At 40.2% G+C, this 25,099-nt stretch overlaps 1 long non-coding RNA gene across 1 annotated transcript in view; it reads right to left on the bottom strand.

Moving 5' to 3' along the window:
* Positions 1 to 25,099, bottom strand: part of LOC148754876 (uncharacterized) — a 493,335-nt gene that overhangs the window by 347,928 nt on the left and 120,308 nt on the right. Inside the window, exon 3 of the long non-coding RNA XR_016019765.1 lies at positions 11,185 to 11,243. This is a non-coding gene — a long non-coding RNA (uncharacterized LOC148754876). The remainder of the gene's footprint in view (positions 1 to 11,184; positions 11,244 to 25,099) is intronic.

Here is a 25,099-nt window from a genome sequence, read left to right on the forward strand (position 1 = left end):
CAGCATAGTATAGCATTTAAAAGTGAGCATTCTTCATGCAACTCAACAACAAAAAACAAACAACCCAATTGAAAAATGGGCAGAGGACTTGAAGAGACATTTCTCCAAAGAGGACATACAAATGGCAAATAGACATGAAAAAATGCTCAACATCACTAATCATCAGAGAAATGCAAATCAAAACCACAATGAGATATCACCTCACCCCAGTCAGAATGGCTATCATCAACAAGACAAATAGTAACAAATGTTGGAGAGGCTGTGGAGAAAAAGGAGCCCTCATACACTGTTGGTGGGAATGCAGACTGGTGCAGCCGTTATGGAAGGCAGTGTGGAGGTTCCTCAAAAAATTACGAATAGAATTGCCATATGACCCAGCAATCCCTCTCCTGGGTATCTACCCAAAAAATTTGAAAACATTTAGAGATAAAGACACGTGTGCTCCAATGTTCATTGCAGCTTTGTTTACGGTGGCCAAGACATGGAAACAACCAAAATGTCCTTCGATAGATGAATGGATAAAGAAGTTGTGGTATATATACACAATGGAATACTATTCGGTGGTAAGAAAAGATGATATAGGAACATTTGTGACAACATGGATGGATCTTGAGAGCGTAATGCTGAGCGAAGTAAGTCAGACAGAAAAAGCAGAGAACCATGTGATTTCACTATGTGGTATATAAACCAAAAACAACAAAAGAACAAGACAAACAAATGAGAAACAGAAACTCATAGACACAGACAATAGTTTAGTGGTTACCAGAGGGTAAGGGGGTTGGGGGGTGGGAGATGAAGGTAAGGGGGATCAAATATATGGTGATGGAAGGAGAACTGACTCTGGGTGATGAACAGACAATGGGATTTATAGATGATGTAATACAGAATTGTACACCTGAAATCTACGTAATTTTACTAACAATTGTCACCCCAATAAATTTAATAAATAAAAAAAAGTGAGCGTTCTGACGCCAGTCCTGAGAATCCAAAAATTGTCATTGCCACTTACTAAGCTTTCTGTGACCTTGGGAACATTACTTACCCATTCCAACCTGAGTGTCATCATCAATAAGTGTGAGCGTGCCCATGCCTATGACATAGGGCTGTGGTGAGAATTAAACAATACTGCATATTAGGAACATGATTAAGTTCTCAGGAGGTGTTAGCTCTTATGACAATGATAATGTCATTGCTATGTTAAAGTGGCAAATTTAAGTAGCCATATAAGACAAAAAGTATTGTGGGGTATTCCTTCAATTTGTCCCAACTCTGATAAAAATAAGTGGAAGCAAAATTGATCATGCAAAATTGAAAAGCCTCAATTTTTTAACTCATGTTCTTGCTCCCTTTTGCCCCCAATGAAGCACCGCTTCATATTTTTATTCCTAGTTTCTAAACTTCTAGCCAGGTAAGAATGGATATTTTGTCATCAACTCTTAGGTTTACCTAGGTGTTTTCACTTTGAGCCTTTGTTCAGGGAACCCCAGGCAATATATTTTAGGTAAGAGAGGTATTTGGTGGTGCCTCATACTAAATGCATAGGGAGCCTCAGTTTGTCACTGCTCCTTCATTCTTCCCTGCTGCTCAGTCATTGTGCTTTGTCCTCAAACTCTCAGCATCCAGGACACTTGATTTGAGGCACTGAAACAAATATTAGCTGTTCGGGAACTCCACTTATGAGGAGCGGAAAGAGTTGAAGAGGGTAGAGAGAGAAATGGTGTAATGACCAAACACCGGCAATTCCTGCCCTGGGGGTGGGTGGGGCAGGAGGAAAAACACATCATTGGGAATGGAAAACTGGTCATTCTATGACCTAGGACACGTATATTTTAGGTGTATTGGCTGCTGATAATGGTAAAAATGAAGGACGATTAAACACTGTAGGGTGTCAGAGTAAATGTTAACATAAATATCAATCATAGATCCTAGAGTATTGAAACCAGAGGAGAAAACCCAAACGACAGAGTTTTATAGATCACAAAGTTTCAAAAATTAGGCATTAGTAAGAAGGATGATGACGAAGACGGTTGAAGCCGACACCCTTGACCATGCCCGCCACGTCCAGCTTCTACCGAGCTCAGCCTGCCCTGCTCCGAGCAGAGCAGCTCTTCTGAGCCCTACATGATCCCAATCCCTCCGGCCAGAGCTGAGTAGATCAGTTAAAACACCTAATCCAAAACAGCCCCAACAGGTTCTTTCTCTTGAATATACTGTTCATGCACTCAACGGTCAGATTCCACTTTTGGCTCTGGTTGGCCAGATTTGTATCCAACCAACCTTCTTGCAAAGAGCAACCAGATGAGTGAAAATACTAAACCCAAAAAATGAAGTAAAATAGCTACCAAGTGGCAAAACCTGAAAGCCAAGACCCTGGAGAGAAGGGGGTTAGGGGGGGTTGGGGGGGGCACAGAGAGATGAGCCTGACGTTCCATAACAATTTTCTCCTTGAGGCATTTTAAGTAGTGGCTAATAGGCTGAAAAGCTGAAACGAGCTTTCTGCTTTCGGTTTTCTACTGTTTCGACAAAAAAAAAATCAGAGTTCAGGGCCCACCAAGAATAAGGGTCCTGGAAACACGCCAAACTTTCCTTAGAATCTCTGAAGGGCTACACTCTAAGAATAAGGGCTTACTAGAAATAAACAATTTCTATAAAGACTAAAACACAAATATGAATTACCTCAGTCTCAGATCAGATTAAGGAATTAGCCTCTATACAAACAGCTCTGTCCAAATATCAGAAGCAAAAGTATATCTTCTCTGGGGAAGAACCTCAAATGAGCTCTTCAATTTTTCATACGCAATATCCAGCTCTCAATAGGAGACCACTTAACCAAAACCAAGAGATGAAAATATCAGACAACGAACAAACCTCATGTGATCGAAATATTGGAGTTATTTACTCACCAATTCATTGCACACCTACTACATACCATGAACTGTGCCAGGCAATGAAAACATACTGGTGAGCAAAGCAGTCACAGCTCCTGCCTTCTTGGAGCTCATAGCCTGGCGGGGGCTATCAACAATAATTCTTCACTTGAATTAAGAGAAATAACAAGTCAGTTAGAGTCCCTCCATGGTGACTGGCAGGAAACTGTGAGGCCCTGTGAAGTGGCGGTCAGACCCCAGGAGGGCATACATTCTGAAGTAGCAAAAACCTCAGAGCCTTGCACAGAAAGCTGATGTGCCACAGAGCAGAATGGAGTGTATTTACAGAAAGAGCACAGATGAGAGAATATGTGGGCCCAAAGAGAGACCCACAGGGATGGTGTCATGCGGGGTGCTATGCAGGGTCTCTGGTCCCGCTCCCCACATAAGAACGCAGGATATAGTGAGGCCAAAAAGGAACACCCACGGGGCCATAGATAGGGGAGTCATACCACTATATTCTCGCTGGCGTCTGGGTTGGAGACACAGGAAGCAGGATCCACATGATCTGCAACCCTCACTGCGCTGCTTGCAGGCTCAGCCGCCATCTTCTTGCCATCCCCCATTTCCTGCTAGCATAGCCACAGCAGTTATATTAGTGGCCAATGGCTCACTGGTTACAGCTGACGGCCAACAAGCCACAGCTGATGGCCATCCAATCACAGTTGATGGCCATTTACTACCTGAGCCAGCACCTTTCCACGTGAGGCCGAGAGCCTGGAAACTGTACTCCTGGCTCTGTCCCCACACATGGGGAGCACCTTCCTGGCAATATCCTAGTTCCCAGGAATCCCAGCTATATTTCCCATAACTGGGCTCCATGAGATTGACCCTATATCCTTTAAATCTGCACTATTTGGACTTCAGCTTTCTTGAGTGAATTTTTGATCCTTGCAACAAGCAGTATTATCTGACAAAGACAGGAGTCATTGATGTGACCCGGGAACTATTATGCTGCAAAAAAAGGAAAACAAATTAAATGTGTTGGATTAGGTTATTATGAGTGTCATCGGATTACACTAGAACACGCTACCTATGTATGTGTGATCACACTTACACAGTGTAGTCATATGCTAAGAACGGGAAACAATGAGAAGGCATAGCAGGCAGACACTAAGCAGTTGCAATTCTGTGCCCCAGTATAAACAAGGCTGCTTCCAAATGAGTCAAGGTCACCTCCCAGACAAGTGAAAATCTAGATGCAGTATTTAAACAGGTATTATTTTGTTGTACTTGTGGACCAAAATATGTTCCCCTTGTTTTCAGCCATGTAGCTGTTCTTTTTCTGGAAGTATTCTACTGTGTTTTATCTGTGCAAATCCCTGTTTTCTGTGCAAATCTGTGCAAATTGTTTCCCCTCCTGTCACTTACAGCTACAATTAGAAGGCCTTTCTGTCCAAATTGCATTTATTTAAAAGTCCAGGAAGACAGCGCTATGCAGAGGCAGACAGGGAAAAGATACACAAAGGCTGGTGAATGCACTGGGGAGACATGCAGAAAGACGGAGTGGTAGTTGGGGTTTAGCAAAACAAAACCAAAAACTGATTTAAAAGTAATGTAACTAAAAGGACACTGAGCATACTTAAATTCCAAGAGCCAGAACTTCAGTACTCTTTTGAGACCTTGATCAAATAAATACCCTCTGGCCATGGTAATTATATTCTCTCCTCACTTATTTTGGCTTGTTTGCAAATAGGCCAGATTACGCACACTTACAGGTTCAGGCTATTTATATTCATTTACTGGTTTCTCTGTACACATGCACCCACAAACACATATAGCTTATGAATTCCAATCAAGCAGTAAAAAGTAAATAACAAAATAAAAAAAGGAATAAAGGTCTTCAGTTGGTAAATTCAGCATAGCACACTTTAAAATTTCACTCATGGAAATGTCAGGTCCTTGTTTCCTCATCCAAATACACCAAAATGGAAACAAAAGAAACAAGCCTCACTAAGTCAAATGAGCTAAAATTAGCAAGCAGCAAAGATGATGCCAGTTGCCCAGGGCAACAAATGGTTGATGGATGGAATAATTAAGATCGACAGTAAACTAATCTCTGTTCCTTTATTGAAAACGAAGTCCCCTGAATCAATTAGCCTTGTCACGGATACCTTCTGTAAAAACAGCTATGACATCCCAGCCACTTTTCTTTGTTTATGGATTTGCCCACATTTCAATAAGTGCAGGGACTGATTTCAAAACCACCGAGATAATAATGGAAGATTCTAATACATTAGGCACTGTACAAATGTAGCCATAGTCCTTGAAAAAAATATAAACGTCACAGACAAAGTAGGCCCAGAAGCTTTCATGGACATTCTCAGACATAATATATTCAAAGTGCTGCTGCTAAGCAGTCTAAAAACCATCCTTTAGAAAGGGCGAGCATGTACCTGTTAGAATCGAGGTCTGTTTGCCTACCCTCATAAACGATGGAGTTGGGAGAGCAAATGGTGTTAAGAGGAATTCTTCTTGTACTCACAGAGTCACTTTGCTCTGAGACAAAACAAGAAAGACCAGAAGCTGAAAGAAACGGAAGGAGGTGATTTCGGGAGGTGGGGTTAGTGCTAATATTCTACACCAAAGAGATCAGCTCTGCAGCTAGTGCAAGGGTGACCCTTAAGTTAGGGAATAAAGTGAAACTATCAGAGATGGCCAAGGAGAACAGCACTTCAGCTTCTGGTGTTTCCAGGACCTGAAGTAAAGTCATGGTTGCGTAGAGTCACTGAAGAATCTGAAGGATTCTACAGTTAATTGAAGGGCTTCAGGCAGAGGATTATGATTTAAGCATAAAACCTTTTTTGAGTCATTTTTCTAGAAAATCCTGCTCATTTTATTTGTCCACTCTCCTGCTTCTTTTTCAGTACAGCAAAAGAAACTCCTTTCATTACCTCTTTGATGATTTGGTTCTTACAGTGCTTTGGAAGTAGTATTTCTGAATCTCCTGGTTAGATAAGTTTGGGAAATACTGGTTTAAACAGTTTAAAGGATTTCTTCACTGCAGAATACTCCTGAGCATTTAATGTGAGTATGTGAATTGAGAACAGAATTGAGAGTTAGTATAATACACAGTGTTTCCAAAATTTTTTGAGCACACAACCCTTTTTTCACAAACATGTCATGGAACTACTTATTCCACAAAATGTACTTCTAGAATTCCTATTTTAGAACGTAAATATAGATGTGAAAGGTGCATGAGATTAGCCTGAACAGATATGACCTAAGAATATATCTTGTAAACTGCCCATTAAAAAGTTTTTACCATGGAGAGAGGATATTGGAGTTATTCAATAAAAGAACTTGCCTTTTTTCCCTAAAATAGTCAATGTCAAAAAATACAAACTCAGCAACTTAGGATACTTAATTACTTGATTACTTTTTTGAATAAGATTTTATTTTTAACAGTAAAAACACTGGCACATTTTTATACGTAAATATATTTACTAAATGCACATATCTTGCCATTTTTATTTAAAGAATTTTATCACACTACTCTAAGATGAAAAGATAAAAGCTTTAGCACCAAAACTAAAAACAAGTGATCCTGACCTCCCCCCCCAAAAGTTGTCATCTATCGCAAATACGTTAACTTAGGTCATATGTAAAACATCATTATTTTTGAAGTGAGACTATACACAGAAAATCACAAGAGTTAGCTAAAGTAGCTGGGGCCGTTTTACTTCCCAGCAGAGAACGATAAAAGGGAGCAATCATAGGTTTTGCTTCACTGTAAAAAATTACACCCTTTAAAATTGTCACTGATGGAAGTAAATTGTTCCACTTTGTTTTTTTAAATAAACATTTATTGTATGCAGATTTAAAAAGTAATATATGCTCACTATAGGAATTATGGAAAATCATTGGACATTATTAATAGACATGAGACTGAAAAAGTCTGCTAAGCTTGCCACCCACTATGGGCATTTTGGTATCTGTCCCTCAGGACACCTACTATTTCAGAGTTGAGATCATACTATGTGTATTTTGCATCCTACTTGTTTCCTTCACTTACTAATGATCGGAGGCATTATCCAAAGTCTTAAAACGTCTTTGAAAACATCATTTGCAATGGCTGTCTACGATTTCCAAGCCATTAGCATACCCATTACAGAGAGCACTCGGCAACATGGGGCTCTGTTTTCTGCCTCTGCTGAGCCCTCGCCCTGGTGAAACCTGCCTGACTGCACAGCAAGGATCCTGCTGTCAGTGGACAGTCTTTGCGGGCCAGACTACTGAATATTCACTACCCAGAAACAAGCATCTTCTCCTACACAATTTCAAGGGCCAAAGCTGCATTGTTCTCTCATATTCAAATGTAAAAGGTACCTTTAGGCCTAAAACACTATTTGCTTTTGCCGAACTCACCTACGGCAGGAATCATCTGTCCAGTAGCATAAGACAGAAATGGCTGACGCTTCCCTCTGTCTGAGTGCTGTGAGGTTAGGAACTCTCAACGCTGTAGGAAGCACAGCCCGAGAAATCAGTGAATCACAGGATAGAGTTTTACTACCAGTGAGTGTATGTGCCTCTGGCCATTTAAAGTCCCTCTTTGTAAATAAATACATCCAGTGGTGAAAAGAAAACAAGTCTTCTTATATTTTTTTTCACGTGATTATGAGTCCCATGAGAAGTAATACAAAAATTCTATTATCAGTATAGGCAGTGGTGGGGAAGCTTCCACCAACCATTCGAAATGTCATCCATTAACCACGATAGGGCCATCTGTTGGAGAGAGAGGGCAGTTCAAGTAGAGCAGGTATTTCTCCTTCCTGGTGGGCTGTGGCTGGAGACCTCCAAACACTTTTTTCTGGGGTCAGGAGGAACCATCAGTAGGAAATAACTTTGAATCACTACTCGTGTGGGCTGGATATGAACCAGCCCCCTAGAAAGACCGCTCTCGACAGAACAGCACTAAACTCCAGTCCCTGCCAGCCTCCCACAGCCCAGGCTGCTGACACTTTTATTTGCTGGCATTTACAATGTTGCAGCAGCTCAGCCCTGCTAATGTGGCTGCTTCCAACACAGCACTTCGGCAAGGACTTCTTGGAGAGAAAAGCAAAAGGATGCTTCCCTGGGCTATAAGGCCTCCAGCAGTCCTGTTCCTGCAAAAGGGAACGGCATTATCTCGGGAGAAAAAGCTGAAGACTGGCTCCTCCCCTAGTGTTTTCTGCTTCACAAATTATGTGCTTGTTTGAGAGAGAGAGAGAGAGAGAGAGAGAGAGAGAGAGAGAGAGAGAGAGACCTGTGAAGGTACTTATCATTTTTTTCCTTCTACTTGTAATGAAGAAAATAAATGTGGCATTAACGTCAGCTGCCTCCTAAGGAAAATGGCTTTGCGGAAGGGGAGACGAGCACCTGCCAACGCTGGCGATGGCCCAGCCACGGGGCTGAGCTTCGTACATGTACAGCGGGGTGTGGAGTCCAGTCTGGAAGTCATCCTGGGGCAGTAGAGCGTATGTGCACAGCAAAAGAGACAGAGGGAAGAAGTGGGCATGTCCTGCCACCACTGTGGAGAGTGATGCAGAAGGTGTAGGTTATGGAAAAGCAGCAGAGAGGAAGAGAAGGGCTGGTGAGAGAGCCAAAGGCCAGAGCCCTCTGCTGGGGAGAGCACTCGGAGGAGATCCTGGGGGGGCGGGGGGGGGGGCGCAGGCAAAAACGAGGACTGTGCCCAACGGGGATGTCTTCCTTTACTCCTTTACTTGTTGTGATATAACCTTGGGGCCTGCGAGCCTAACGTGAAAATTCTGCTACATGCAAAAGCCTTGTTTATGCAGCTGATCGGGAGAGCTAAAATTTACTAAGACCTACTGTGTCTTAAACTCTTTGTAACTTACATGTCCAAACGAATTGAATCCTTACAAGGTACCATGAGGTAGGTGCTAGTATTAGCATAATCATTCCCAGTTTACAAATGAGGAAACTGAGTCAGAGAGAAGTTAACAAACTAATAAATGGCGGGGGCGGATTTGAACTTAGATGGTGGAGCGTCAGGACCATGTGCTCAGCCACTGCACCGTGTTGCAATATACTAATAAAGAGACAATAAGAATTCAAAAGGGAAATTGGGGCTACAAATGATATGCCCCTAGAAATAGTCAAAATACCTCATACAAAGGCACTGGGCCAGCCTTCCCTAGGTCTTAGCAGGTAGGGTGATCCTAGCTGATGTCTGAGTGACATACCCTTCCTTTCATGATTCATTGATTCAACATCATTAATGAACCTCCTACAAGGTGCTAAGCACTGCACTTGGCACAAAGAAAACTATGAATGAGGCAGGCCTGGCTGTTGCTCCCATAGAGCTTATAGCCTAAAAAAGAAAGAGACAGGAGAGCAGTCCATGCCGATCTAATATAAATTTGCTATGATAAGGGAACTGTACTATGCTTACGAATACACAGGAGGGGCTCTTACCCAGACTTGGAAGGCCAGTCTAGGCTTCCTGGAAAAAAAACCTAAACTGAGTCCTAAAAACTTCATCAGAGTTGGGCAGAAAGAAAGAGGACATAAAGAAATCCGGGCGAAAAAATCAGCACAAGCAAAACCCACAAGTAAGACAGGCCATGGTTTGGTAGAGCTGCAAGTATTCAGGAGAAAAATGAAAAGAAATGCATTTGGATATGTAAACGGATCTGATATGTCACACAAAGAAGTTTCACTTTATCACAAAGCCAATGAAAACCATTATTATGTTTTAGGCAAAAGAAGGATAGAATTCATTCACTCAACAAATATTTATTGAGTGTCTACTATGTGCCGGGCACTGCTCTGAATGCTTGGGATACGTGGTGAACAAATCAAAGACACCAACCTCACATGGGTGGGTGGAGAGGGAAGACAATATCAAACATAAAAAGTGAATTATGTAGAATGTTGGAAGGTGATAGGACTATAAAAAAGAAAAAGCCACGCAGGGTAAAATGGACTGGGAGTTGGGGCAGGGGAAGGCAGCAGGGCCAGATGCCATTTTGCAGAGTTGTCAGGTGTAGTAAGCCTCATGCAGGTGACTGCTAGCAAAGACCTGAACGATCTAAATGTTGGTCACTCTGCCACTCACGATCAACATATGAAAACAGATAATATTCAAAGCAAAACTTAGGTCCTTTTCTTGTCTGCTGTATGCCCACAGTCGTACTTACCTAACTTAAAATCATAGCTCCATTTTAATTCAGAAACACAAAATCACTGTAGACATTAGAGTCAAGAAATTAACCAAAAGCCAGAAATTAGCTAAAATTTTGTATTTTCATTAGCTACTAATATCATATCATAGCCTTTAGATATCCTCTGTCTTCATCTACTGGAAACCATCTATACCCCTCAGCTTCATGTCCATCTCTTATGAAATGCAGCAGGTTAAAAATACGTGATTTACATCTATTTTTCCTATGCCTACCCCAAAGACGTGCTTCCCACTGGAAGACAAAAGCAGCCATATTTGGTCAACTTGGTTTTTTTCCTCCCTTTTTTTATTTTCTGAGCTTATAATCGCCAGGAACAGCTGTGTGCATTGCCAGTGCATTCCCCCAAAACGGACAGGGCTCGAACGTACAAAACATCTATTCTGCTTCTAAATTTGTTTTTAATTATATTACAAGATGGAAAAAGAAATGCCTTAGCTGTTAACACTGGCTCAGTGGGGCCAACAGTAGACATAGAGCAGACACGAGGAAATACTTCAAAATTTTTTTTCCTTTTTTTTTTTTAGTTTGCCATGATTTAATAGCAGATATTCCTGGCTTTGAGTGAACTCTGCAATATCCCTGTGCGACAGGATAAATGATCGTCTACCACTATTAATTTTAGGTCATAATGTCTGAAGTGCCGCTTCAAAAATAAATGCAGTATTTTCACTTTATTTGGTCAGGTAAATACTAAACTATTTTGTCATAATAACTTTACAACACTGTGTTTCACCTTGTCTTGCCTTGACTGCTGAAGGTAATAGGGACTGTTTTATTATGTCCATAAATTGAGTCAATTGACTTATCCTTATATCCTGTTTCCTGAACTTAACGAGAGATTCTGCATCATTAGGAAAACACACCATCCTGCAGCAGGATCAAAAGCAAAGGAGGCCTGATAATAAGTCATTTTGATTTCAGGGAATGTTCACCAGGCAAACTTTCAATATTCTGGCAGAAGTAAAACAAATAACTGACTTTGCAAAGCATGGTTTGCTCAGAGCAGTGCTCATGCCGGAGACATCCCAGAAGGATGCACACACACCAAAAAAACAAAAACAAAAACTCACCCTCTTTCTGCATATGAGGCACTTGTAATGCATCTGTAGATTTAGGAGGTTCCGCGTACCTATCAAAAAGCGCAAATTAAAATAGTAAATATTTTTGCAAGGAAATTTTTTTAAAGATCTTTACAGTCCTAGTTTTTACAATGCACACTAAGAATCACAGCCATAGTCTTGATTTAGGTCTTAACTGTGAGAAATGAATGCTCGTGGTAAAGCCAAGCTATTCTTTCTAATTTTGGAAATGGTGGGGTTGTTTTGTTCGTTTGTTATTGCTTTCTTAAGTCCCAGAACCTAGTACAGTGACTATACATAGTTCAATAAACAGTTGTGCTGTGGCATTGTATTAACCGTGACGAGGGCAAAGGTGGTAGGATTCTCCATACTGCATTCATAGGAGAATAAGGACCCAAGCCTCGATACCAATGGCAGTGATGAGGAGTGCACAATGGCGACGTTAATAGCTATCATAAATTGAACATCTGTGCTGTGCTAAGCACTGGTCATAGATTACTTCATTTGATCTCCGCAGCATTTCTATGAGTTACATACTACTATTATGACCATCTTACAGATGACTAAGCTTTAGAGAAGTTGCATGATGTGCTCAAGTTCACCCAGCTGCTACGTGACATCTGCTTCCACAGCCTGAGCTTTTGGAATCCAGGGTTCGAATCCTGCAGGCTACCATCCAGAGAAGGCTCCCCAGCCAGAAGACACACATGGCCAGAGGAGTCTGGTAAGAAATGAGCAAAGACCTTACACATGCAGAAGAGCCAAAGACAATGGGCAAGGTTGAGCCAAGCAGGCCAGTCTCTTGTCTAAGTCCACGTAGTTTGTTAGAAACCACACACACACACACACACACACACACACACACACACACCCCGCAGCTATATTTTGGACCTATTACTCCTCTGAGTCTCTCCCACCCATGGGGACCACACAGGAATTCTTCTGCCGGAGCCATTGGACCTTATCCTCGTTACTTTATAGAATCCCATATTCTCCCTCAGATCCTTAGACCAAAGAATTTGAAGATCTCCAGCTTCGTAGTAACAAACTCAACCAGTGTAACTACTCTCTGAAGTATTGTCAAAAATGCTTAAGTGCTGAGGGTAACCCTCAGGCAGCCCCACTCAATGGTGAACCCAGGAGCAACAATACTTCAGGCTAATGTGACGTAAGCCAAGTAAATTAGAGAACTGAGTAGTTACTAGTGAATTTCATGCATATTGTAGGCCATCAAGGTACGATGTAATTATTCCCATTGTCCACCGCACAGGAGTAAAAGTAGGAATCACATCGCGTTTGTTGGAGTCATCCAAGACAAAGAATTAGAAGCCTGGATATGCCTGTAAGGAGTCCAAATATAAATTATTAGCTAATGCCCTAGTGGCAATGCTCTGACTCCACCAACTCTCCAGCTTCATCCTGTTCCACTCCTCCTCACTCACTGCTCTCCAGCCACATGGGACTACATTGTATTTCCACTTCAGGGCTGTGCGTGCATTGTTCTTCTGTCTGGAGTGGCCTTCTCCACTCACACTCATTACCTGGATAACTCCTGTTATCTTTGCAGGTGCAAAGAAACAAACTCAAACTCAGTTGGCGCACATAATGATCATATTGAAAACCTCAAAGCTAATGCTCCATATGGACTTACACGGTTAAGGAAGCCAACAAGAGCTCAGATTCTTTCCATCTTCCTCCTCTGCCTTTGGTGAATGGTCCTCAACGGAGCTGCACTCAAGGTCAGACATGACAACATTCAGGGATAGGGAGGGTCACCTCTTCCTTGTAAAGAGTGAGGAAACCATTCCCAAAAGCCTCTAGCAGTCTTCTCTTTTGTCTCAATCGCCGAAACTGTAACACATGCCCTAACCAATCACATACTCTAACCCAACACATGCCTAAACCAATGTGGCAAAGCACTGAGACTGCCATTATTGACTCAGCTCAATCAGGACCTATATCCTCGGGCCACCTCCCCTAAGGGAGGAGGACGGAAAGAGAAGTGGGTGTTTGGTGAGCAACCTATAGGGTCTGTTACAAACAACCCACAAGGTTTTTATAGATGTCACTTTGGCAGGAAAGCCTTCCCTGAAACCCACTCCACACCCAGACTCAGATCTTCCCATTACATGCTATCAAAGAGCACTCTACTTTTTATCACAGTTTCTCACAATCAGAATTAAATAATTATGTACATTATTACCTAATGTCTTTCTATCCTGCTATATACTCTTATTTATTGCTCTAACTGCAGCACTTAGCATGATACCTGCCAGGGCTGCTGGCCAAAATGGGGTCTCCTCCCAGCACTGGGACTGCACTGCTAGCAAGACTCCACCTCATCTCTTTCCTTCAAGACATACAATTTGCACTATGTCTGCTCCATAGACTCTAAGATGTTGACAGCAGTCAGCGGCTTAGGAGTCCATCTGCCTCTATGCCTCACTGCCAGCAGCACTGTTGGCCAGTGACATGCCCTGCTCCATCTCCCGTATCCATAAAAGCAGTCTATGTCAGCCCCTGCCAGGAGAGCAGATGGTCAGGCTGTGTCCAGCTTAATCTCCTAAGGAGGTAGATTTCTTTTTGTAGCTCACAACCTCCAGGAACAAGTAGTCAATGAGACAGAAATTTGGCACTGGCTACTCAACATTTCTCCAAACCAGTTACACTGATGGCATCAGGGTGAGGCGCATAAACTGTATTTTATTCCTTCCCTTTGACAGAACAACTGAGATCAAAACACTGAGTTCTTTGGAGGCAGACAGACTGGAAAATTATTTAATCTTTCTGCATTTCATTTTGATCATCTTTAAAATGAAAAAAAAAAAAGATTCCCCTTGATGTTGCTGGAGGTATTGTTGGATAATGATTGTAAAATGTAACAGATTGAGACATTCCATTAGTTGTGTTGCATTAATGTCTAGAGATTCTTTTATACTCAAAGCTGTGTGAGGCCACCATACCATGGAAAGTGGTGAGACCTGACAGAGTGGGTCTCCGAATTGCAAATTGTTCTTCAGACAGAAAATGACAACTGTGATTCTGACAAGGCTGGTTGGCCAGGCCTGGAAAGTACTTCCAAAAGGAGCTGAAGAAGTCTTTTGTGTTTACAGTGACTTGAGAAACTCCACCTTTAGAAATTAAAACTAAGATTAAAACTTCAAAGGGACTTCCAATAACCATATTTTATGGTATCTAGCTCAGGAATCATGACCATGAGAATTTAACCTTTTTTTTTTTTCCTGGAAGCTTATAGCTTCCCCTTTTTATCTCATACCTTTATCATTCAAGAGACTGGATGCTCACCTTCAAAGTCAGCAGGGATTCAGGAGACTGAGGACATCCTGTCCCGCTCTATGTAGGCTGTCATGTGGAGAAAATAACAGCAGACTACAAGGTGGCTGGTGGAGCCTTTTACAGCCTGCATCCCTGGGCCTGCACCGAGGAGGAAAAGAGAGGCACCTCAAGCCCACCTGGGCTGGAGGAGTGACGATCTCCTCTGAGGGCTTCCAAGACCATTGCTCCTGGCTGGCAACAAGCCTTTCTAATCCTGCCTTGTCTTGCCTCCCATGAAGGTAGTGATGCCAGGCTCCCTCGGGGCAGTCTGAAGCTGTGCTGGATGAAAGATGGACATTCCTTTGCAAATGGACTGCTCCTTTCTGCCCAGGGGCATCTCACCCCGTGCCCTGCACAGGTCCAGTCAACATTGTAAGAGATGACATTCTATGAAGGCAGTGATTCTAACCTGAACAATTCAAGAAAAGATATAGTTGGAAGATGTGTTGTTCTACATTTATGCCATAAATTTAATAATGGAAAATTTAGAGCTACAAGAAAATGGTTTGCATTTTCCTGAATACTCTGGTTAAGAGCTACACTTGCAGTGATCAAGGAAGCACAGTAATAATCTGAGAGAGTATTGGAAGCCAGTATTCAAGGGTGGCATGGTAGATGATGCCGTATCATAAATAATGACATAACGAGCATTAAAATAAATGGTATTAGGGTACTGCAGCCAAAACAAGATCTATACTGTTTCAATACAAAAAGTTCTGAGTATCAATCAATTCTCTCTCTCTATCAATCCCTCTCTCTATCAATTCTCCTCTTCTACCATAAAAATAAAGTTTTAGCTGAACACATGACTGCATAAAGACAATATTCCCCACCCTCCCTTGTAACGAAGTTTAGCCATCTGACACTTCTGGGTGATGCCCCTAAAAAACAAACATGCAGGCACTTCTTTGACCGTTTCCCTGCCCCTGCTGGATGAGATCGGATGAGAACTAAAGCACTCCTGGAACCCAGAAATAGAATCCAGGGGTTAGGATGGTAGCGTCACCCTACCAGCACTGGCTCCCCTATCTGTAGACTGTCCTCTGAGACAGAAATAAATTCCCATTTTTATTTAAGCCACTGTATTTTGAGGTCTCCTTGAGACAGCAATTTACTGAAGGGAGGGGGGAAAAACACCAGAAAGCATGTGGAGAATAAATCCCAGATTCAGTTTAAATTTGTTACATTTGGAATTCCTGTGAAATATCAAAATGGTGAGGTCACATGAATAGTTGGATCCACAGCTTTAAGCTCATAAGAGAGATCTATGTTAAAGACTTAAATGTAAGAATTGTCAGTAGACTTTAATCATTTATTGAGGTATAATTTACAATAAATTGCAGCTATTTAATGTATTCATTCAATTTTATGAATTTTGACTGATGTATACACATATGAAACGACCCTCACAATAAAGAGTCAGAATATTTCCGTCACTCCAGGTTTCCTCATGCCCTTTGCAGCCCATCCTTCCCCCTGCCCCAGCCTCATGCAGTGCTGATAGGCTTTTTGCCAGATTCTCTTGCATTTTCTAGAATTTCAGACAAATGGAATCATGTAGTATGTACTCTTTTATATCAGTCTTCGTTCTCTTAGCATAATGCATTTGAGATTCATCCGTGGTGCTGTGTGTATCTGTTCATTCTTTTTTTATTGCTGAGTAGTATTCCATTATATAACTAACACATGTGTTTATCCATCTACCTTTTGATGGACTTTTGGGTTGTTTCCAATTTTGGGCTATTGTGAATGAAGCTTCTATGAAAATTCATTTACCAGTCTTTGTATGCACTTGTGTTTTTCATATAGATGCATTTGGAATCTTTAGGATTCAACATTGTTAATAATTTGAGAAAATAAGAGCACCCAAAACCAAACTTTGAGATAGACTTCCTACGTAGACTTTTGATAGAAGAGGAGACTGTCTTCCCAAAATAGAGTTGAAAAGAAAGGTGAAAGAAGTAAAAAACAAAACAAAACAAACAAACAAACAAAAACAGGTAAATGTGATGTCATTGACGCCAAGAGAAAAAGTATTTCAAAATGGCAGGAATTGACAGCTCTGACAAATGCTGTGACGCAAAACAGGATGCAGTCTAAAAAGTGCCAATTAAATTTAATAACATGAAAGTGATTGACAACCTTAGCAAGATAAATTCTGGTGGGGAGTTGGGGGCGAAAACCAAACAGAATCTAGTCAAAGAGCACATAAGAAGTGAAGAAGTGAAGTAAACATGTATATACAAGTTTTCATAGACTCTTGACTGTGAAAGAGGCAATTGATGAGAAGGTAGAGTTAAGAGAGAACTCTCTCAAGTTGGGGATACAAAAGCATATTTGAATGATGGGAAAGATTCCACTTTGGAATGGACATGGGAAGGTGAATGAATGACTGGGTTCATTTAATATAGGAGTATTATTATGGGATGATAGGGCAAGGGAACCGGGGGTATTTGCAAGAAAGAGGTTGAAATGACAATGATGTGTGAGTGAATTGGGAAGAAAATAAAGATGGAGGAGATGGAGAGGTAGATGGACTAGAGGTCTTCATGAAGTACTACTGTAGTAGAAGCAGCTAGAAAAGGAAGTCGTGGTTGAAGAATGGCATGTTGGAGTTAAGTGACTTCCACGTGATACATTCTGTGGCAATGACGAGTCTAGAGTGTGACCATGGAAGTGAGTGCCTAAGTCAGAGTGGAAGAAAAGAAAGTCATCATCACTGTGGAGGACAGGGTGCTCGCTGTACAGGTTGCCCATACAGGCAATGAATTTGCCAGGGACAAAAGAAGAGTTAGACTAGAGAAGAATGCTTTCGACAAGCATGCCTTTCTCTAGGGAACGGTCAGATTCAACGGGAGGGGAGAATTCTGGGAGGGGAGTGGTCCATAATTACATGCATACAGCTATGGGATTGCTGCAGCAGGTTTTGGGATTCCACCTCAAATCTAAAAGATGTGAATGTCCGAGTCAGGGCCAGGGTGGGAATCTGGCTTTCATGGAAACACTTAATTTGTTAGAAAGCTATTCTTGTGGCATTAATATCTTAACAAAAGATTTTCTCTTTCTAGAGAAAAATCTATGTTTTTGCTATATCCAGCAGAAGTTGTTTACGTAGCCAAAGTACCAGTCCGATGAGATATAGTCACCATTATTTTGTATTTATTGCTGTACTTAATCTTTTAAGAAAACAGGATTAACTTTCAGATTAAACACCATGTAAATGTTGTACTGTACTTTAATTAAAATGAATAAGCTAATTAAACCAGAAAAAAGTTCAAATAAACCCTTGAGAGTATAGCATTAAAGAATATACCTTTTGTTAATGCTTTGTGATGTGAGTAAAGATTATAGCATATTAGAAATAAATATTAGTTGGCTTTTGCTAAATTAAAGAGTCCTAGATCATATATCATACCATTAATGGCGAGCTTATACTAATTACGTCTGCAGACCAAAGCAGTATTTGACAATATATGATATATATTATAACATGACTCAATTCTGAATAGTATTGTTAGTATAGATTTAGATGCTCATTTTCTATTTAGATTTCTGGGAAATCTTGTGTTTAGTTAGTGCCAATAGAAATGAGTCTTTCAAAGGGGGTAAAAACTGTGCAGGAGTAAAGGCGGAAATGCATTCATTCCATCTTGCTTGTTACACTAAGATCCTAAGTGTGTAAGGGTTCCACTGGAGCTATTACTACCCAGTAACGGGAAGTGCCTGGTCCTCTCAATGAGCATTCGGTCCATAGCTCATTGCCGCTGAAGTCAGGCCATGGTCTGCTGTGTAAATGTGCACTGTGGGGCTCTGTAATGCACAGATTATGGTACAAGAGACCATTGCTGCTCTTCTCTGCATAATCACATACATTCTTAGGGGATTTACATCTGTATACTATTGCTCAAACTCAGTATAATTTCTGGACTGTTCTTACCAAGTAAATCACATTGTTTTAATGGGGACTTTCTCAATTTGCAAATGAATGATTTCTCCACTAAAGCTATGGATATAACAGTCCACTGAGATTAACTGTGTCCAAATCCATTTCACAGTTTGTTCTTAGTGTGGATTAAGGCACTTAGTGTCTCCTCACTTTGTTTGGATTCTTGACAATTCCTGCAACAGTCTCTTTGCATTCAATTGACTCTGAGATCGTGGAAAGATGGATGGATGGATGGATGGATGGATGGATGGATGGATGGATGGATGGATGGATGACAGGTAGGTAGACAGATAGATGACAGACAGATAGCGGTGGAGGTAGCAGCGGGTACCAATCACTGTCTGGAGGTCTCAGAGTCCCCTTCTCTGTGTAGGACCATTCATTATTCATAGGCAGCTGGCAGAGTGTCCTGCAGAGTCCTCCTCCAAAGAACTAGCTGTGTAAATTAGACAGAAGCCACACACCAGGAACTATCCAAATGCCTCCTAGTCACTTCCCAGGAGTCTCAGAAGCACATAACCCACATCTTTACCATTGTCAGCCTCTATAACATCCACTTTTAAAATAGTTGTCACAATAATCTGTATGCATAGTATTAGTCGCAGCCAATACATGATTCACAGTTGAACACACTTTTGTTTACCCAATAAACCTTCTCTGTCATTTCAAATTTACAAATGCGTGCAAGAGAAACATTTGAAAAAGCCCTCACCCATCCACTCCCAACAATTTTACTGCACTGCAGGGATGCCTTACAACCTGAACGGTGCTCAGCATCCTGCAAATCACTGCAAAACTTGGAGGCTTTCATCGGCCACACCAAAAACAGAACACAGCTAAGTCTGTTTACGCAGCTTGCGGATTTGACTACATATTATTTTTATTGTTAGCATTATTATACTGCAGTTTTATAGCCTCTTTTTTTTCAGAGGAGTTGAAAGATTTAATCTTCCACCCTTCCAGACCACTTTTCATTTTCCAGAGCATGGGAGAGAAACAGAAGATAAAGAGAAGGGGAAAAAAATATAAATAAAGAAAAACAAAAGAAAATGGGGAGGAAATAATATTTGAAGCAAGTCCTTTCTACCAAGTATCAATGGATTCCCACACTATGAGAAATGTGTTTAAATCCAATTCTTATATATGCAACTTAAGTACTAATAAATAATTCTTTTCCTTAATACAGTTCTTTCAGTGCAGTTTTATATAATAATAGCTAACATGTATTGAATGCTTACTATGTGCCACTGTGGCTCTAAGAGTTTGACATATAGTAACTCATTCTTCACAAAACCCAATGAAGTAGATATTACTTTATTATCTTCATTTTATAGATGAGGAAACTGAGGCATTGAGAGGTTGAGTAACTTCCCCTGGGTCACACACCACCAGGACACAGTGGAGCTGGGATTCCCTTTCCGTTATCACCATACTCTTGAGATAGATAGTCGTGTCCCCCACCTTACAGGTGAGGATCAGAGGCCACGTGAGGAACCCAAGCTACAAACAACAACAGATCTAAGAACAAAGAACCACAGTTGGGACAGGGTCTCTTCACCAAAAATCTGGCGATTTTCCTCCAAAGAGTGCATTATCTTAGAGAAGAATACATGTTACTGTACTCTTGTCTAACCCTTTAAAAATGTGTAATGTGTGTATTAACTGGGAGAACTGCGAGTGCTAGCACAGTGCTGGGCAATAGAAACAGAATCATCCGTTTCCCAAAATGTCCCATTTATGTTCATCTTATTTTACAGAACAGAAGCTAGAAATGGCTTCTGTTTCTCTGAGATGACAGAGGTGTCGAGAAGGATGACCAGGGAGATTCAGAGCACCAGACCCATCTGAACAAGCCATCACGGAACCTCCCCACTGTCACTACAGGGATGGTGGAACCACAGGCAGGCTGGTAAGACCTATTGAATGAATAGTCTCATGGCCCCTGACTGAACCATCTGCCTTTACCAAGAAATCCCTATTCTTGTGAAACCTCAGGCCACGCTGGTGTGGAGAAAGACCCTCTGAACCCCCAAAACTCAAATGAGTTATGAGACCATGGACAAGTCACTTCATCTGAGTTTCAGGTATGTTAGTAAAAATAACATAAAAATAAAGGCATATGGTCAGATAAGTTGATCTCTTACCACTTCTCATTATCTTAAATCTGTGATTCTAAAAATGATACTCCACATTGCAAGTGGAAAAACTGGTGAAGGCTGAATACTTGCTTAGGGCCACTGAAAATCCCAGGACCAAATTTGCTAAATTTCTGGATACTTTCTAGATACAATTATGAAAGTTTGTAATAAGTAGCTACTTGCTACTTATCAGACATTTTTTTTAAAGGAATTTTCATAAATGGAATTTATTCCTAGTTAGCTATAAATTGCTTTAAAAAAAAGTTCTGTACTGAAATGCTGTATGGTCCTGGATGTTTTTGACCATGCTAATGGTTCTACAGGTAAGATTAATGAGATAATTGGTTTTAAATCAGAAATCCACCCAGCATAAAGACTGTGTCCTTTACCTCTTTTAATTCTAAACAATTAATGATCTGATCTACCTATAAAGTAGCTCAAATTTGAAATGGTTTGAACTAATGCAGTTATCATAGTCGATAAAAGTACTGGGATGCTATAATATAATAAAATGAAATACAAACACAATCCAGTAATTATTCAAAGTGTGTGTGTGTGTGTGTGTGAGAGAGAGAGAGAGTGAGAGTGAGAGAGAGAGAGAGAGAGAGAGAGAGAGAGAGAGAGAGAGAGACAGACAGACAGACAGACAGACAGACAGAGATAGAGACAGAGAGAGGACAATAAATATGTCAGGGCTTCCATAAAGAGAGTACCTTTGTAGTACATGAGACATTTACAAAATCCTTGCTGATTTATGAGTCAGCCATTTTTGCTTCTGCCAGAAATATGTTCAAACATCCTGCCTTTGGTCACATTGGACAGCCTGGTGTTAACACACTGACTTTATCTGGTTCCATAACCGCGGCTCCTTCCTCAGAAAGGAGGCTATATCTGTGTTGAGGAAAGAGAATTAATTCTGGCAATTAAAAATTCCACATCCACAGCTTTCAGAAGCTTTTCATAATCAGACTTCTCATTCTGAAAGATAAATCCATTTTTTTCTAATGTTTTATTATGTAGACGCAGCTTATAGAACTTTAAAGAATAGGAAGAAAAAGTTTGCTAACCAATGTCACCCCAATAAATTCAATAAAATAGTTTGCTGAAATGGCAACAAAATGAAATGAACATACACATCAACCAACATATACATGCAGTTGCTTTCTATCCAGCTATTCAGAAATAAAAGTCTAAAACCCTCTTTCCACAATATGTTGATCCAATAATAAGATACTTCTTATTAATGCTCATTCTCACACCTAAGACCCTTAATGAGTAACCTCGATATGCCTTGAAGCTGAGAGGTTTGATCATACCTGTGCTCTACAAACTATAGCCCAGAATCCAAATCTGGCATGCTGCCTGTTTTTGCAAATAAAGTTTTATTGAAACATGTGTATGTCCATTTACTTAGGTATTATCTATGGCTGTTTTCACACTACAATGGCAGAGTTGAGTAGTTGCAACATTGATAGTATGACCCACAAAATCAAAATATTTACTACCTGGTCCTTTCCAGGAAAAATACACTGACCCCTTTTCTACATAATAAGTATGTTCAATGTTTCTTCAACCAAAACATTCAAGTAATAAATAAGCCAAGTGTGTTTTGCTATATCTGCTCTCCTCTGCACCCATTCATTCAACAAATATTTATTCATTGCCTACTATAAGTCAGACACAATAGCTTCTTTATGTGAGATCTCTAACGTATATACACTAAAATCGAATGAGAGTTCTCTTAGCCACAATATTTAAAGAAGAAATGCTCTCATTTCGAAGTGAATTTTCAATGCTTTTCAGCCATTTATCAATATTTGCTTCCTGATCATCTCTGTCTGAAGCCAAAGTTTGGAACTAAATAAATAGATGAAGGTTGTACCTCTTTTTTAGGCTGAGCAGCACATCCTCAGAAAAGAGGCACCCCTGTCCCACCAGCTTACCCCACCTTCCACTTAGCTCTCTCCCACTCCACCCTGAGAAGCCCCTCACTGAGCACAGAATGAAAAGTACTGCTCTAGTCCATTCCTTTATGTCTATGAATTGAATACACTATAGAACATTAGGGATCTATGTTTGTTTTAAAAGGTCTTTAGAACAAAAACTCCATAGTTTTCCAAAGTAGCTCATTTCAATGTCTACCAATTTCTCCAATGAGAAAATCCTCTCCCTTCTCTATTTCCATGTAAACTTTACTTCTAGCTATCGTCAGGGAGCTGGCAAATACCTTCTAGTATTCTCAATTCTGAATGACTTATGCTTCTGTGGTTAACATGTTTAGGGAGGTTAAATCTTTTGGCTTCTTTGCACAGCTTTAGAGCTAATAAACAAAACACTTCCCTAATAGACAAATATGTTGTGAGAATTCTTCTCATATTAAGGAATTCTGCTCATTCACCCAAACAGTTCCACATTAAAATTCCTTGGGAAAGTACATTGAATGTCAGTTTAAAGATAATAAATTTGCAATGGCTAAATAAAAAGTTATTCCACTGTAAATAAAGCTGCAATGAACATTGGAAGAAATGTATCTTTATGAATAAACGTTTTCAGATTTTTGGGTAGATACCCAGAAGAGGGATTGTTGGGTCATATGGTAATTCCATTCTTAATTTTTTAAGGAATCTCCACACTGCCTTCCATAGCATCTGCACCAATCTGCATTCCCACCAACAGTGTATGAGGGTTCCTTTTTCTCCACAGCCTCTCCAACACTTATTTGTCTTGGTGATGATAGCCATTCTAACTAATGTGAGGTGATATCTCATTGTGTTTTTTATTTGCATTTCTCTGATGATTAGTGATGTTGAGCATTTTTTCATATGTCTATTGGCCATTTGTATGTCCTCTTTGGAGAAATGTTTATTTACGGAGGCCAAACTAGGAAACAACCAAAGTGTCCTTTGATAGATGATTGGATAAAGAAGATGTGGTATATATACACAATGGAATACTATTCTGCCATAAGAAAAGATGAAATAATGTCATTTGTGACAACATGAATGGATCTTGAGATTATTACGCTAAGCAAATATAGTCAGACAGAAAAAGTAGGCCATATGATTTCACTGATATGTGGCATATAAAACTGAAAACAATAAAGGAACAAGACAAACAAATGAAGAAACAAAAAGTCACAGACACAGACAATAGTTTTGTGGTTACCAGAGGTTAAGGGGGGAAGGGTGTGGTAGATGAGGATAAAAGGGATCAAATATATGGTGATGGAAGGAGAACTGACTCTAGGTGGTGAACACATAATGTGATATATAGATGATGTATTACAGAACTGTACTCCTGAAGCCTATGCAACTTTACTAACAATTGTCCCCCAAATAAACTTTAATTAAAAAGAAAAAGAAAAAGTTATTCCATAAGGATAGGTGATAATTGGTTTCTTTTTCCTCACCTCTACTCTGTTTATTTATCCATAGAAAATATAAATATTATCGATAAATTTAAGAAAATTGAAATCATACCAATTGTCTTCTCTGACTGCAGTGCTATGAATATATCCGATTTCTAAATCAACTACAGGAAAAAAACTGGAAGACACACAAATACATGGAGGCTGAATAACATGTTGTTAAATAATGAATGGGTCAACAATGAGATCAAGGAAGAAATCAAAAGATGTCTCGAGACAAACGAAAATGAAAACACAATAACCCAAAATCTATGGGATGCAGCGAAAGCAGTCCTAAGAGGGAAATTCATAGCAATGCAGGCCTACCTAAAGAAACAAGAAAATACACAAATCAACAGTTTATCTTTACACTTAAGGGATCTTGAAAAAGAACAGCAAAATAAGCCCAAAGGGAGTATAAGGAAGGAGATAATAAAGATCAGAGCAGAAATAAATGCAACAGAGACCAAAAATGCAATACAAAAGATCAATGAATCCAAGAGCTGGTTTTTCGAGAAGATAAACAAAATTGACAAACCTTTCGCCAGACTCATCAAAAAAAAGAGAGGACCCAAATTAATAAAATCAGAAATGAAAGAGGAGCTGTGACAATAGACACCACAGAAACACAAAAAATTTTAAGAAATTACTATGAGCAACTATATGCCAACAAATTAGACAATCTGGAAGAAACGGACAATTTTCTAGAAACATACAACCTTCCAAGGCTAACTCAAGAAGAAACGGAAAACATGAATAGACTGATTACTACCAAGGAAATTGAATCAGTAATCAACAATCTCCCAACAAACAAAAGCCCTGGACCAGATGGCTTTACAGGTGAACTTCACAAAACATTCAAAAAAGAATTATCACCTATCCTCCTCAAACTATTCCAAAAAATCCAGAAGGAGGGAAGGCTCCCAAACACTTTTTATGGGGCCACTATCACCCTGATCCCTAAATCAGACAAAGACATTACAAAAAAAAAAAAAAAAAAAACTACAGGCCAATATCCCTAACGAACATAGATGCAAAAATCCACAACAAAATACTAGCGAACAGAATTTAGCAACACAT

The sequence above is a fragment of the Rhinolophus sinicus genome, chromosome 17 (assembly GCF_057876585.1).
Source record: "Rhinolophus sinicus isolate RSI-liver-muscle chromosome 17, RSI-T2T, whole genome shotgun sequence".
NCBI lineage: Eukaryota > Metazoa > Chordata > Mammalia > Chiroptera > Rhinolophidae > Rhinolophus > Rhinolophus sinicus.